Source organism: Pinus tabuliformis, chromosome 6 (assembly GCF_031772625.1).
Source record: "Pinus tabuliformis cultivar Carrire ecotype Pingquan chromosome 6, CPIR1, whole genome shotgun sequence".
In the NCBI taxonomy this organism is placed as follows: domain Eukaryota; kingdom Viridiplantae; phylum Streptophyta; class Pinopsida; order Pinales; family Pinaceae; genus Pinus; species Pinus tabuliformis.
The window spans coordinates 402,801,733-402,819,454 of NC_142292.1; positions in this window are offsets into that span (position 1 = coordinate 402,801,733).

Genomic DNA, 17,722 nt, shown 5'->3' on the forward strand with positions numbered 1-17,722 from the left:
TCATAAGCAAAGACATGGCTGGGTGGATGAAGAGGTCTATAAACTCACAATAAGTGTATGGAGAACAAGATCTGTAGTGAAAGGCAGAGGACCAATAAACCACTGACCTTGGATTTCCTTGTGCATCCACTCTCTTCATAGCAAAGTGAAATTTCTCATGTTGATAATACAAAATTAAGTGGTAGATGTAGGAGGTGTATCTGAACACCCTTTCTCTTGCCAAGTTCATCAACTGCTCATGTATTTTATCAGATATGTAGGTGGCATAGTCATAACAGACTGGGGACTTGCCAGGGGCAAACATGAGCATCATCACCAGCACAGTTTCATCAACAAACTCAATCGAATTATAGCCCAGAATGGGACTGATCATGTCTACAAGGTCCCTGCCCAATTGGCTGAGGTAAACATGAGAAATGGGAGGGTACTTCACGGTGTTAGAGCCAATGTACAATTGATTTAGTTTTGCGATCTGAGCATCTGTCAATTTAGCTCCTTGCTTTATCAAATCAATCAGTGATAGAGGAACTAATTTCTTCTCAGTTTTGAAGTGCATCATCTCTCTGATGGCTTCAGGGGTGACATAGAAAACAACTGAGCCTGAAGGGTCAATCACAGCCCTTTGAGTGGAGTCATAGCAGTCAGCACATAGGTGGATTAGGTCAGGAAACTGGATGACTTGAGGGAGCTTGAAGATAGGGAGGAAAGAATCCCAAATGCACAATACATCTGTTCCAGCCTCGTGTTTAATTTTCAATTCGTTTAACAAGTGGATGTGGTACTTGTTGTGCATTAGCATTTCTTCTGATATTTGATAATCCAGGTCTGCTAATGGTTGCCATTCCAATTCTCTCTGAGGGGCATTTAATGGGGCAATATTCAAGGCTACAGGAGCTACTGGTGCATCCATGGTTACTTTAGGGCTCTGTTTGTATGTGAACTGGTGTTAATGAACAGAGCCACACAGAGGAGTATTTTTGCAATGTAGAGGTGAATTGCAAGGAAGAGAGGGTAAATTGTAACAGCAGCAATTGAAATACTGCACAGAGGACTACTAGAGCCAATGCTCGGCCTAAAAAGACTCTCTTCACGGTAAATTGATGCAGCTTGGGTTCTCAGTTCACGAATGCGCGAACTAACCGTATGTCTTATGAGAATTTGGCTAAACAAGGCTCTGCAGGTGAATTTCGACTTTATAATTGAAAATGGAGGCTAGCCACAGGGGATTTGCTGGTAGACTGTGTTTTTTACCTCTTTAAGCTATTCTTGGAGATTTATAGACAAAACCAGGCGCAGGAGGATTTGACTGGGATAAATACCTGGTAAACTGTCGGCAATAGTCACAAATGTAGGTGGATTTGGCGCGCCAACGGTCCTCGGGTCGAATTCAGCAGGTTGGCGACAGTTTGGACGTAAAATGCATGCAGGGGGAGCAACAGTCGTTTTTGCAAAAAGTGAAAAAAACACGGTTTTTGGGCCAAAATATGGATTTTTTGGAACATTGGCGCTTTTTTTGGATGACGTCATCAGGTGGGGTCAGGGTCGGATGACGTCAGCATGACGTCATCGAGCGACGTGGCGGCTTAAGAGTGGTCCACGGGGATGGTGAGGTGGCGGGTAGGTCAAAGCAGTGGCAGATGGGGGCGCTGACGCGGCGGTGATGTAGCAACGACGCGGTAATGACGTGGTAGTGACGTTGGCATAGCGGGTTAACGGAAACTGGAAACGGTAAGCGGTTTGATATCGCACCGCCTTATATACGGAAGTGGGATTGTCAGAGGGCGCTCCGATACGATTTGGGGGTGACGCGTGGCAGAGGCCTGACGTCATCCTCTGACAAATTTCGGAAGTTAACCTACGGACGTCGGGGCCGCTCCGATATTCATGTGGGCCGTCGGATGAAAAGGGCCAAATCCGACGGTCGACGGATCGTTAAGGTGCCAGGTTGATACGGACGAGGGCGGGGTTTAAAATAATATATTTTTTGGAAGATGCGCCCGGTGAGAACGTTTGGAGTTTGGCAAATTTATATGGTTTTCAATGTATTTTTCTATAAAAATGCGCATAGCGCCCAAACTTTGGGTAAAATGAAAAATATGGGTTTTTCATGTGTTTTTGCAAATGAAGCGGGTTAGGGGTGAAAATGGGGTTTTTTACAAGTTTCTTTAGCAAATGAAGGGGTTAATGGTTTAGATAACTTCTGAAGGGGAAAGAGGGGTTGGGTTTGGGTTCTTAAACTGACCGGATGTCAATTTAATCCCTGATAGTGAACATATGGCTATAATACCAAGGGGAAGGGATATTTATAGAATGCTTGGGGTTTATACACCATAGTGTTTATAATAATAGGGAAAGGGTAACATAGGGGATTTAGATAATAAGAAGTTAGGGGTTAATATGAATGGAAGAAGTGAATGAGGGGTGATATCACTAAGTTTATGTGAAAACAACTTAGCTTAGGGAGTAGATCAAAATGAAAAGAATTTTAGACAAGAAATGTGGCTTTTAAAGGAATAAGAACCAACATAAAACCTTAAACTCTTTCATGAACACAACTGATGAAGGGATGTTAGTAATGAATGTGAAAGGGGGAAAAGGAAGTTAGTGATGCTCCTTTGCTTTGCTGCAACATGATGGAGAAGAGGAGCTTCTCTATGCACTGATGTTTGCTTTGTGTTAGACCAGCAAGATTCATTTGAAAGAAATGACATTTCTGCAACCCCATCTGCCTACCCATCTACTTGCCTAGCATTTTTTGTTTCTTCATGGAGGGTGCACTTAGACTTGCAGACCCTTATTTGCCTTTTCTTTTCTCTTGGCTTTTTCTTTTGATTTTCTATCTAAGGCTACCCTTATTACTTCCAAGGTCCCAGATTAAGCAGTTGGGAACCTTACTTCTCTACCTAAGCTACTGGTCTGCCAAGATTAAATAGTTTGGACAGACTTCTTTCTCTATTCTACAACAAAAAAATTGAAACATGGCATGATCCATATTAGGCTGTTGGACCATCCATCAAAATTGGGACAACATCAAGCTATATACACACATTGTCTTCTCTTGGAAATATGGGATGTTTGCATCATCGAAGCAGAGCATATTTGGAACTTTCTTCGCCAATCATGAAATATGAAACCTATTGGTATAGGTAGCTAACATACAGCAAGTCTTGGAAGGATCATGTTGAACATGTTGACAGGGTGTTACAACTATTGGAGGAGAAACAATTATATGCAAAAACATCCAAATGTTTCTTTGGAGTCCAGGAGGTGGAATATTTGGTTCATATTGTATCTCATGAAGGCGTTAAGGTAGACCCTAGAAAAATCAAAGCCATTAAGGAATGGAAAATCCCCACATCCATAAAGCATCTGCGAGGATTTCTTGGGTTGACAGGGTATTATCGCAAGTTTGTTAAGAATTATGGGAGAATAGCAGCACCTCTAACAACATTATTGAAGAAAGATTCATTTTCATGGACTTCGGGAGCAACAAAGGCCTTTGAAAATATTAAAGAGGCAATGTGCCAAGCACCGGTCTTAGCTACGCCAGACTTCACAAAAACCTTTATTATGGAATGTGATGCTTCAGGAAATGGAATTGGTGCTGTTCTAATGTAAGATGAAAGACCCATTGCTTTTGAAAGTGTCCAATCAAGGGAAAGTTTTTAAGCAAAGCTATTTATGAGAAGGAAATGTTGGCAATACTCCATGAACTTAAGAAATGGCGACCCTACCTAATGGGAAGACACTTCAAGGTAAAAACGGATCATGATAGCCTTAAATACTTTTTAGAACAAAGATTATCCTCTGAAGAGCAACACAAGTGGGTCACAAAGATGTTGGGTCATGACTTTGAAATCATCTACAAAAAAGGGAAGCAAAATGTGGTGGCAGATGCACTCTCAAGAAAGGATGAGGATGTGGAAGCATTGTTTTGTGCTATTTATATTATCCAACCAGATTGGATAAACAAAGCAAGGGATGAATGGAAGAAGGATGAAGAAGTATGGCCACTTATTCAAAAGTTGCAAAAGATACCAATTCAAACAATATTTCCAGAAATTGAAGAGGAAGGAAAAATCATATTGGAACCTGGAGCACTAACAGAAACAAGAACCCGACATCTACGAAATTGATCAATTTCAAACTATCTCATCAAGTGGAAGAACTTACCCGCTAAATATCCCACATGGGAGGACAAGAATTTTATACAGAAGCATCAAGAACTACTCAAGCGTTGAGGACAACTCTTTTTGAAGGAGAGGGGCATGTTAGGCCCCTATACCACTAGTGTAACCCCTTATTGTTATTAGTATAACCCACTTATTATATTGATGTACCCATGTAGTGCCCATATTGTTACTCTTGTGCCCCATAGAAGCCCACTATTGTTATTATTGTGGCTTTATATTATTATTGTTAGGTCGGCTAGGTTATATTGTGACTCCTTAGACTCCTATATATAGAAAGGAGGTATTTCATTTGTATCATCAAAGAATTGTTCATTTATGTAATGTAAAGGAGGTTGCCCCCTCGAAGAGGCTGAATTCTAAGGCGTTGATCTATCTTTTCTATCTTTTCTTGAGCTGGTTTCATAACATCTATGTTGAGTCCTCTCACCATAACAGTGGCATGGGTTCTAGTTAGTGGAATGAGGGAGAATGAAAAATCTTGCGCCACTTCATCATTATACCCCCTCAATTTCGCAAAATACCCCATCCAATTATGTCTCATGAAGATTTCTAACACAAGAGTGTTTTGGTGAATCCTCACAGTGTTAATGGGTTCCCTTCTATTAAACCCCCGTGTCATTTTGTTTGGACAATTTTGAGGAGCAGAGATGGTTGATACAAATTTTAATGTAGGATGAAATGGGATTGAAATACTTGAGGAGACAATTCCCTTACACTGCTATCAAATTCACTCAAAGTAGGAGATTTTTATGTTCTATTCACTTGGACAAATGGAAGGAAATGTAGAACCTTCCTCCTCATGGTGTTTGTTGTAGGAAATCCCTATGTTTCCTTCTCTAAAATTGCTCTCTGCCAATCCTGTAGATTGCCTCACTATATCTTATAGGATTCCTGTGTCATCTTGTAGGGTTACCTATGTGATCTTGTAGGAAGTCATGCATAGGATAAAGATGGAATTTTTATCTTTTGTATGTTGCTTGGGTATGAGAACGATTTTGCTAGAGTGAGCCTTGAGGAGATGAATGCATGAGTGCATGGGGATCAACGTTTATTTCCTCTTATGGTCGAGTTGAGTGAGGTGGTGTGCTGGAAACTAAGGTACAATTTTTTCTATTTTTTTACTGTTGATCCCCACTACCATCTCATCATTCCCCTCTGTTTGTAGTCAAATCACACTTTGGTATATATAGTCTTAACTACTTCTGATCTCATTCTTGTTTTCTTTGACTTGACTGCTACCACGTGTATGGGGACTAACTTTTTTGTCCTTACTGACTGAATGAAGGTGGCCAAGTTAACTCACCAAGCTTCACTTATAAACCAGATCACTCAGAACCTTTACATATTTTTAATACATTATGAAAATGAGAGAGTGAAGTGACATACTTACCTGTGGTGATAATACCTTGTTGTAGTTCGTTGAGGACATGAGGTGCTTGTTGTGTGTTGGCTGCATGTTATTTTTCCTTCCCTTTTTATTTCCCTCTGATGATTCCCTTGATGTGAAGGTACCTAGTCTTGAAGATGATGGTGTTTTTACTGCTCTGAAGCTTCTTCTAGCCTTGGATGTTCATGCTGGAAGCTTGTTGCAACTCATGATTTTTATTCTGTGGGAGGGGCTCCTATAGGATTTCCTACTGGATATCTTGTCACTACTTCTCCCTCAGAATTTTTAGTCATTTCCATTTTTGGGAATTTGAGGATGATGACATGGATAGAGAGGATGTTATGAAACCAACTCATGAAAAGATAGAAAAGATAGATCAACGCCTTAGAATTTAGCCTCTTCGTGGGGGAAACCTCCTTTACATTACATAAATGAGCAATTCTTGGATGATACAAATGAAAAAAACTCCTTTCTATATATAGGAGTCTAAGGAGTCACAATATAACCCAACCGACCTAACAATAATAATATAAAGCGACAAAAATAACAATAGGGGCACAAAAATATTAATAAGGGATACAACTACAATAGTAATGGGGTAATCACTAGTATTATAGGGACCCAGCATGCCCCTCTCCTTCAAAAAACTGTTGTCCTTAACACTTCAATAGTTCTGGATGCTTTTGTATAAAATTCTCATCCTCCCATGTGGAATCTTCAGCGGGATAAGTTCTTCCACTTGATAAGATACTCCGAAATTGATCGATTTCGTAACTGTCGAGTTCTTCTTTCTGTGACTGCTTCTAGTTCCAATATAATTTTTCCTTCCTCGTCAAGTTCTATCAATATTGTTTGAACTGGCATATTTTTGCCTATAACCTTCTTTAAACATGAAACATGGAAAACTGGGTGCAATTGAGAAGCTGCAGGAAGCTCCAATTTGTATGTCATAGTACCAATCTTTTGCAACACCATGTACAGACCATAATACTTTGGTGATAATTTATTATCCTTATTAGCTTGCTTGAGGGACATTTTCTTATATGGTTTTAACCATAGGAATACCCAATCACCTACATCAAAACTTCTTTCGCTGTGATGTTGATCTGCCTATTGTTTCATTCTATTTTGTGCCAACACGAGGTTATCCTTTAAGAGATACAATATGACCCAGATATTCCACCCCTTGTACTCCAAAGAAACATTTGGATCTTTTTGCATATAATTGTTTCTCCTCCAATAGTTGTAACACCCTGTCAACATGTTCAACATGATCCTTCCAAGACTTGTTGTAGATTAGTATATCATCAAAAAATACTAACAAAAAGTTTCTAAGCAATGGTTTGAAAATGGAATTCATCAAACCTTGAAATGTTGAAGGTGCAGTGGTAAGGCTGGTGGACTCCAATATTGTAGCAATAATGCTATAACTCCTGGGGCTCCCTATCTCTAATTTTATCAACCCGGTAGTTCGTACAAACTTGGAAGCGATGGTGTTGTATGCACAAGTACTAGCTCTTGTCGCAGATGTCACTTGGTCAACTGGCACAAGTCCACTAGGGCTCAAGCCAACTTCTATATGCTCTCAGAAGAAGCTTTCTAAATGATGGACGAAGGCTATCTCAAAGGAAATTAAGCTACTTTGCAAAAATGAACTGAAAGCCAACCAAAACATGGAAACCCTAGTTAACCCTAATCTGACTAGCTTAACCTCTATGATGCAATGGTGGGAGTGAAAGTGTCTGGAAATGATGCCATTACTTCTAATGATGTGAAATGCATGAACTTAAACTACTTTTATTGAAAAGAACATTTTTTTGTATTTTTGCTTAAATGGTTGGAGTGATGATAATTTTGTTTCTTATTAGGGTTTGGTTGTGCAGAGGTGGTGCGAAAGGAAGGAAAGCTTGGGAAAGGACAGGGGGCTAGGAGAGGTTACAGAGGGTCCCTAGCATCAGTCCACAGAAGTCTACAACATTCGGATGCTCGGCAACCAAGTTTGCAGGCTTCTACAGGATGTCTGCAGGGGATCCTACAGGAAACTAAGGAATTCAACAGGAAATCTGCTAACTTCTACAGGATGTGCTGTGAGTGGAAGTTTTGGGTGATGGTGAAGTGATGGAATAGTATGGGTGGATAGGTAAGGTGGAGATGGAGCTTTTGATGACTCAGGGGCAGAGAAATAGGACAGAGAAAGAGTGCACGAAGTGGTTGGTGGATAGAAGGATGGGATCAACGAAAGGTCAAAAAGATGAAGCTACGTGGGCAATGGAAGAGTTGGAAGGTGAACGAGCTGAACAGAGGTCAAGTAGGTGGCTTAAGGAGAGGTTAAGAAGAAGAAGAAGAAAGTAGAAGGATATGGAGCAGTGTAAATAAAACAAATTACTTATGTCTTGCACCAAAAACGAGAATTCATTAACCAATGCTACCTGTGCTATTAAACCAATGAACAACGTTGTAAATCATGAAGAAAAGTAGTGCATGGAACTGTAGTGACGAAGTATGGCTCAAGAGAAAAATGCATGAAAGGATCCACGATTAAACCGACTGTGTTGCAGCTTGCATAAGAGTAGAAAAGACTGCGTTTTTTTTTGGTGGTTGGTATAGACTGCACCCCAATCCCTAGACAGAGATGGCAGTGGAGGCACTAACAACCTTTTTCTTGGAGCTCCAGTGGATTACAAACCTCCTATCCTAGTCTAAGCAACTGAAAGTAATTTGACCATAAGCTAATCCTACTCAATCTTTTTAAAGAAATCAAATCAGCAAACCGTATTCTTTGAAATGCATATCAAAACAAGGGAACACAATGTTGGAAAGAAAGGTAAATAACACTACAAGAAGAGGAGATCTATTGCTCTCAGGTTGGGCCCTAACCTGAGAGCTATAGCTCCCTTAAAAGCTCAGAATTAGATCAAAATCTGCTTTCCTTTATTCATAATCAAAAGTCTAATGTCATGCCAAAACTGGCTTACAAAACAAACAAAACACCGAGTTGTAACTCGTGCTCAGAGATTACAATAGTAATTCCAAAAGGTTCAAAAGCTTCTAACAAAGGCTACAACCTTCATATCTATACACAATGAAGATCAAGCTGGCTTCCTCCATTCGTGGAGCTTGGCTGTCCAACTGAAAGTCAAACTGCTGTAAAACTGCTGATCCTGTAGAACGTGTTGGCTGCCTTTAAGCTCAGTGGGAAGAGCTGTTGGAGCTCGGAGTTAAGGTGAAAATCACGAGGGAAGTCATTTAAAGCTGTAGACAACCTCCCTATAAACATGCAATGCTACCTTTGTTGTCTCCTTGTCTCCTTCTGCGTGGTCTTTTGCTCTCTTTAATGCCAAAAACCTGAAATCATCATGTATTAGCCACATAGATATAATGCCTGCCCTTCTTCCTACAAACAACACGAATATACTAAGAAATGAATGCATAAGCGATAAAAGATAAATGGTTGAGCAAGGTAAGTAGGCCAATATGAGCCCAAATTGTACCAAAAATTGGGGCTCATCATCACCCCCCAGCTAAAATATTTGCTCATCCTTGAGCAACTTAGTCCAAATCTTCATCCTTCATTGCTTTTACAGCTTCCCTTACATCCCAAGCCTCTGTGGTAGTGTCCTCTTTGCTGATATAAAACCCTGCTTTCCTGTTCACCTCTTCCCATTGTTCACTGTCATCCTCCTCTGTATTGCCTTCAGTCAACCCTAGTAGTAGTGTTGGGTTGAGTTTAAGGCCAATCCAGCTGGCCTGGAGGCTTTGCATGGATTTCTTGTAAAGGTCTACCCTTGCCAAAGCTTCCCTCATCTGAATTGGGGTGTGGTATTCTCGGATTTTCAAACTGTGCCAAGGTATTCCATCTGCGTGTACATGCTTGGGCAACACCTTCTCCTAACAATCTTTCCATGTCTTCAAAATGAGCGATGGCTTGGGCTTGTTGGTCCATAAATCTCAAGGAAGATGTGGGATCAGTAGACAACTGTTGGTGTGCTGAGATGAGTGCAACCGGATCCTCTGGTTCTGCTCGAATGAGCAGTGGCTCGCTCAATTCTCGGTTCATGACCGATTTTGCTTCAGCTACTCTTTGATCCTCATGGTTCAGCCATGAAGCGAATGCCATCAATTGCATATCAACCCAAGGCAGTATTGGGATCCCAGGAGACTTCATCAAGCAAAGCCAAATTGTGGAGGTAGAACTCTGCTAATTTGGCTTTGTCTTCTGACGAACTAGTACTGCACAATTCAAAAAATTGCTGGGGGTTTTGTATCTAAGAAATACCTCTTTGTGCCAAGGTGTTTATTTGGAACTGCAGCCATTGATCTTTCAAGTACAAAGAATAGGATTTTGCAGGTTGTCTGCACCTTATTGCCTCCATGGCCCAACTGGCGATGCAGGCCAATTGTGCTTCCTTTTGCTGTAGTTGTTCCTTTAGAGCTTGCACTTCAATTTGGCCTTGTTGTTCTGCTTCCTGTAGAAGTGTCATTGGCCCCTCAAGACTGGTGGTCAGCTCCTTTTTGCCCTGTTGTTCTTCTGTGGTGTCTTTGGAGGATGTACCTACCCCTGCCCTTAGCTCCTGTAGCTGCAATCTCAGCTTCTGGTTTTCTTCCTGTAGAAGCACACGTTGGCAATTAGCCACATGCTTAGCCATGGCGAATTCACTCCTGACCTCCTTGAGTTGCTCTTGTAAGGGACCTATGTCCGCCACACCCTTTGACTTGGCGATCTGCATCCATGTGTGGGTATGGACTCTTTCCTCCTCTAATGCGAAAAACAGAGGCACAATAAATTTCTGCGGTATGATTTTGCCCACCTATAAAAAGGTGTAGTATGAACTCAGACTAGGTGAAGGGCTAGGTTCTGGTATATGTTCTCTTTCTGTCTCTTCAGGTGGCTCTACCTCACCCCTACTTGGTGGTGATGAGGGTCGTTCTCCTTCCCTCTTTTCCGTTTCCTGTAGCCGGGCCAGAGTGTCCTGTAAAACATTTCAGCTTCCTGTAGCCGAGTTTTTTCAGTCAACATGTCTAATCTTTCTTGCCATGTATTTTTCTTTGGACTCCCCTTTTCGTAGGTGACTATTATCCTTGAGGGGGACTTTTCCTATGGAGAAGCAGGGGTATCTTCGATGACAATCGGGCTGTTGGATGGGGGTTGTGGCTTGCCCGTCTTTATCCTAACACTTCTTCGAGATTTAAAGTATAGAGGGGTCTCCCTCTTCCTCTTTTCTTTTGGCTTAGGTGGCGTGCTGAGGCCGGCTAATATAGCTGCTGCCTCCCGTGCCCGAATATCCACCTTCTTCTCTTTGGGTTTCACCTTTTCGGGGCTTCCTGTAGAAGCCCCTGTTCTGGTAATTTTCGGGCTTCCTGTAGAAGACCCTTTTGCCAATTTCGGGCTTCCTGTAGAAGCCTGTTTCTGCTTTCCTGTAGACACGGGTGTCACCACCTTTGCTTGCTTAGCTGCATGGGTTTTGCTTTTTGGTTTGGTTGCAGGTGCTCACGAGGTACTTGGGCTGATGTGGACCACCTCAGCTTTGTTTGTTATGCTCTTCAACCTCTTTTCTCTTGCTGATAAGATGGGTGTGCCACCTTTTTCTTTGTCATCCTTTTCCTCGTGCTTCTTCTTTTCTTCTTTCTTCTGCACTGTGGTCGGGGTCTTTTGGCTTGTTTCTCTCTTTCCCTCGGCCATTGCTTCTTGTTCCTCACTGCTGGAGGAACCCGTTTCTTTAATCAACATTTTTATGTCTCCATCTCTTGTCAAATTCCGGAATGATTCCCATGAGAGCGGAACCTTATATGAATGAAGTGCATCCTCCACAAGAATTTTGATCAACCCATGGTGGGCTACCTGATCTGGTATGCCTTCTTTTAGCTTTGTAGCACACTCAATCAAAGACTGTAACAGGAAATAAGGAATGCTCAGTTTCTTTTCTACAGGAAGATCAATTCGGTGCCTTAATTCAGTGAGCAACCGAAAGTGATACCCGTACACGATGCTATAACGGCCTTCACAGGTTATATATTTCATGATTTGTAGGCTAACTTCGTTCCATGGTGGCAACCGACTTGCTCTTCGCACCCCATTTTTGTCCTTCGAGAATTTCTCCTCAGGTGGAAAGAATTCTTTCTTGGCCTGCTGGCTCAACTTCCATTCTTCCTTATCCCATGGCAAACCCATCGGAAGTTCAATAATTCGACTGATATATTGCGGGGTTAGCTTGAGGCTTAGACCCCTGAAGTTCATTGTGGCCAGCGTCTTGGATTTCGGCTTCAGAGCCTGCAGAAATTCTTCTACCACTTCATCATCGTAACCCTGCAACTTGTCACAAAAAGATATCCATTGAACCCGTGTGAAGAGCTCTACCACTTCCTGGTTTTCCCTCAATTTGGTTGAATCAGTGGGTTCTCGTCTTATAAACCCACCCAGCATGATAACACAGTTTTCTTAACCAGAGGTGGTGGTTGTGGAAGAGGTTTTGGTTTACTGAGACAGAGCGTAGAATGTCATGCACATAACCCAAAAACTTATCCCTGAGGAACTTAACATAGTTTAATTACTCGACATCCTGTAGAATGACAGTATAGGCACAGCTGACAACAATTTCACCGTTTTTCTATGACCAGACTGTGGACGACAATTCTGCCACCTTTAATAACCAGTTGCATGAAGAGTTCAGGGTTACCTCTTTAATTGGCCACCTTTTTACGTGAGTCACCCGCTTTCCTGTAGAAAACTGCATTCCTGTAGGATGACAGCGTTCCTGTAGAATGACAGAATTCCTGTAGAATGCAGCACGCGATTTTCAGGAGAGACTGCAGTCGGTCTATGTTGGGCAATTTATTAGACTTAAATTGCTGCATAAATTATCGACCAGGGAAACTCGCAAGCTTGTGATGATGCCAGCACAATATATGCAGGAGTAGGCAACTAACCTATGTCTAACTAAATTATTTATGATTCAATATAATATGCAAGGGAAGAGGCTCCTAACTAAGGAGGTCCTGGTTGTCCTTCCCTACAGTATCATAGAGAAATCATTCATAAACCAAAAACTTGAAATAAAGACAAGAGAATGAGCTTAATTGTTGTTTGGATTCAAGTAGAGAGAGAGACTAACTTAGTCTCTTGATTGTCCTCTCATGTACTAGTCCAAACTAAACTAAGATTCATTCACAAGCATAAGAAATGAAATAACTTGAAACAAAAACACAAAAGAATGAATTTCAATTACCATATAAATCAATGGAGAGAGAGCCTAACTTAGACTCTTGGTATCTCCTCATATGATACTTGAAACATAAAAGCAAAAGAATGAATTTCAAGTAGCATGCAAATCAAATGGAGAGAGAGTCTAACTTAGACTCTTGGTTATCCTCCCATAAGTTGATAAGATTCTAATTTAAAACTCATTCATCAATCATAAACAAATCAAATCCTCAAACATATAAGAAATTAAATGAAATAAGATCTAATATGAAATAACATGTTTCTCTCATCCTTTTAGAGTGAGCTCAATTCTCCTAAGAACAAGACAAATTATTCCATATACTACATTAAGCAAACTTATATCTAAAAGCTACATAATGGAAATAAAACTACATAATAGAAATGTATGAAAAATGAAGCTTTATTCTATGCCATCATAAGTTGGATACAATGCTCTAAGAGTCCTCCCTTTGGAATGGAGGAGGTACTCCTATTTATACAATGAGAGGAGATAACAAACTCATAATAATGATCCATTAATCTCTCTTTTGGTTCCATACATTTCTCAACCATCTAGACACATAACCCTATCCTCCATGATCTCCTCCATGAAGCTTATCTTTTCAAATTCGAATTTGATCATTCATGGCCACATAAAGATGCCCTGGAAGCTTCCTTGGAACCTACACATGTCACCAAAACAACCCAATTTCCATATATAAAGTAAAATATATTATTTTCTAATATTTAATCAAGAATTTCTCTCAAAAATTCTTAAAAATAAACAATATTTGGAAAATATAAATGAGACCCATTAATGGTGAATAGTAGGGAAAATGGAGTGACAAGGTGATGAATAGTGAGCGAAATAATGGAAGCATAGGTGAAAAATGTATGGTAATGAGTGCCATTTTTGGAGCCCAACATACTCCCCAACTGAAGTTCTTGCATGTCCTCATGCAAGCTACTAAAATGACTTATTTGATTTGATTCTTAAATGAGTTTCCTTTTAACTTTTCACATCTTTGGATAACTTTTATTTGTTTGCAAAGCATTGACATATTTTAATGATTGGTTCTTGTGTTACAATCATTATTTACTTTGATCTCTTCTTAATGATTGGTTCTTGTGTTACAATCATTATTTACTTTGATCTCTTTTTAATGATTGGTTCTTGTGTTTACAATCATTATTTACTTTGTTGAGATCTCTTTTTAATGATTGGTTCTTGTGTTTACAATCATTATTTACTTTGTTGAGATCAATCATATGCTCATCATTTTGTAGTAGTTTTTATTGTGAGAAGACTATGTGGGTTAAGATGTAATATGAATGAGGAAAAAGAATGAAGTGTGAAATTCCCCCCTCCCCAACTGATGGTTTTTGGCAATTTTAAATGAGAAAGGAAATAGTGAAATAGTGGAATATTTTCCAAATATCATCATTTTAGCATCTAAAAAGAATTTCAAGATTAAAGGTTAGAAAACATCATACCTTACTTACCTAAGGAAGTGGATGAATCATGCATGTTCAGCTGCCACAATTCTGATCTGAAGCTTCTTCTTCAAGTTGTGGATGGAAGATGAATCTAAGGAGTCTGCTGAACATAGTTGAAAGTTGTATCTGCTGCTGGATGATGAATCTGATGAGTCTACTGAATATGGTTGAAAATATATAAGGCTTGGAAGGTATACAAAATATAGAAGTTACATTTTCCTCCCAGCCTTATTTATTGACTTGTCCTCAAGTGAAATACAATGTATACAATGAATGGAAATACAATGAATGGAAATTGGCTTCATCTGCTACAAAATATGGGTCTTCATGTCTTCAACGCTCGATGGCACAAATCTTACTATGTGATTAAATGTGTCGATGTCGAACATAACAAGAAGTTGTTGACTTAGTGGCCATTAATGAATGCCCCTAGCCAACACAAGAGCTCCCACCATTGATTCCAATGGGAGTCAGGATGCCTAACACATCTTTGTAGGTACGAATAAATTTGTCGTAGTCGAGTCACCTACAAGATCCAATGAACAAGGGATATTAATGTACTCCCATTGTTCATTGGCAAGAGTACTTGCCATTAAGGCATGCAAGCCTCTAGGTGTTTTTTCAATGATACATAGACTCTAGGACTTTGACTCAAGCAGGGTTTTATTGCGGAAATGAAGGGGAATGGTAATGACATGGAAAATGACAATAAGGAAATGAATGGTGTATGAATAAGAATTCTTGCTGTGAAAAATGGATATGGAGATTGTATGCTTTATGGACATGGACAATGGGTGGAAAATATTTTGCAAAAAGGGAGTGCAAAGGAGTGGTTGTAGAGTTGGATTTGTCTTTAGAATATGTCATGACTTTAGTCTTTGGAAGACCAATTGTCGTCACAATGTAATCTCCTTATGTTCACTTGATTATCCTGTAACCTGTAAAAAACTTGGTACAAAGAAAACATAAGTGTGCTCTAGAAGAAATGGCCAGTTTCTTCATGATTCTTACGCAAAAAATTTCATACCAAATAAAACAAATTAAGGATAAACAAAGTGTTAAAGTTGACTTAATCATGATATTAATATCAATCCATTTGTGAAAATAACCTTGAAGAGTAATACTCCCTGTTTGTGTCAGCTGACGTTTGTGAATGGCGAAAAGTTCGGCAACATAGATTTGTTGTGTCCTGTAGATTAGTATGTTATAAAAGCATACAACAATATCAATTTGCCAACTCTAAACAAATTAGTCAGCATTTAAATAATCCACCAAATATTCTTCCAAATTATGCTTCCAGATGTTCCATTCTTTATTTGCAAACCCGCGTGAATTTTGTGAATTTTTTTATTTTTTAATTTCTAATATTTGTTTTTTTTTTTTTTTCCTGTTCTCATGATTCTCTCAAGTTTCATGCCCCCAAAGTGTTGTTTATGCCAATGCCCTTCACATGCCAATCCTTCTAAACAACAATTGTTAACTATTTTTTTTTTTTTTTTTGAAACTTGATATCAAAAAAAATATATATTATCATAATATATTAATATATTTAATACAATCATATTAATATATTAATATAATTAATATATTATTACAATCATATCTATATATATATATATATATATATATATATATATATATATATATATATATATATATATATATATATATATATATATATATATATAGATATATATATATATAGATATATATATATAGATATAAATACAAATCAATATAACTCGTAAGCTTGTGATGATGCCAGCACAATATATGCAGGAGTAGGAAACTAACCTATGTCTAACTAAATTATTTATGATTCAATATAATATGCAAGGGAAGAGGCTCCTAACTAAGGAGGTCCTAGTTGTCCTTCCCTACAGTATCATAGAGAAATCATTCATAAACCAGAAACTTGAAATAAAGACAAGAGAATGAACTTAATTGTTGTTTGGATTCAAGTAGAGAGAGAGACTAACTTAGTCTCTTGATTGTCCTCTCATGTACTAGTCCAAACTAAACTAAGATTCATTCACAAGCATAAGAAATGAAATAACTTGAAACAAAAGCACAAAAGGACGAATTTCAATTACCATATAAATCAATGGAGAGAGAGCCTAACTTAGACTCTTGGTATCTCCTCATATGATACTTGAAACATAAAAGAAAAAGAATGAATTTCAATTATCATGCAAATCAAATGGAGAGAGAGTCTAACTTAGACTCTTGGTTATCCTCTCATAAGTTGATAAGATTCTAATTTAAAACTCATTCATCAATCATAAACAAATCAAATCCTCAAACATATAAGAAATTAAATGAAATAACATGTTTCTCTCATCCTTTTAGAGTGAGCTCAATTCTCCTAAGAAAAAGACAAATTATTCCATATACTACATTAAGCAAACTTATATCTAAAAACTACATAATGGAAATAAAACTACATAATAGAAATGTATGAAAAATGAAGCTTTATTCTATGCCATCATAAGTTGGATACAATGCTCTAAGAGTCCTCCCTTTGGAATGGAGGTACTCCTATTTATACAATGAGAGGAGATAACAAACTCATAATGATGATCCATTAATCTCTCTTTTAGTTCCATACATTTCTCAACCATCTAGACACATAACCCTATCCTCCATGATCTCCTCCATGAAGCTTATCTTTTCAAATTCGAATTTGATCATTCATGGCCACATAAAGATGCCCTGGAAGCTTCCTTGGAACCTACACATGTCACCAAAATATCCCAATTTCCATATATAAAGTAAAATATATTATTTTCTAATATTTAATCAAGAATTTCTCTCAAAAATGCTTAAAAATAAACAATATTTGGAAAATATAAATGAGACCCATTAATGGTGAATAGTAGGGAAAATGGAGTGACAAGGTGATGAATAGTGAGCGAAATAATGGAAGCATAGGTGAAAAATGTATGGTAATGAGTGCCATTTTTGGAGCCCAACAGTCTGCGCCTTGGGTGTGCTTCTCAATCGTTCTGATGGCCAAAGGCTCAGCGTATCACACTGCAGAAGGATCAGGATAGCCGCTCGAGTTCAAAACAGTGGTTGATAAATGCATGAGTGCAATCTAGCCGATTATATTTTGAATTCGGCGGAATTCGTGGCACGGGGGGCGAGCTGTCCCCGCCGGACCGTTTGTTACACAGTAATTTGTCACCGTTGGTCACCGTCCCTATCGCCCCGTTTCCATACATTGGAGGACGCATTACGGGACCTGTGAGCAGTGACATAACTCAAAAACACTTGCATTATGTTCCCCTGAGTATGTACTTCGTGTTCCCTGAAGACACCTTCTGCAAATTATCCCTGAAAAGTGCTCTTTTTCCATTGGCACAGGTCCACAGTATCTTACCCGCGCCAATAGCTGAGATCCTCAAAAGAGGGCGCGACCACTGGCGCTCTGTCACAGAACAACAC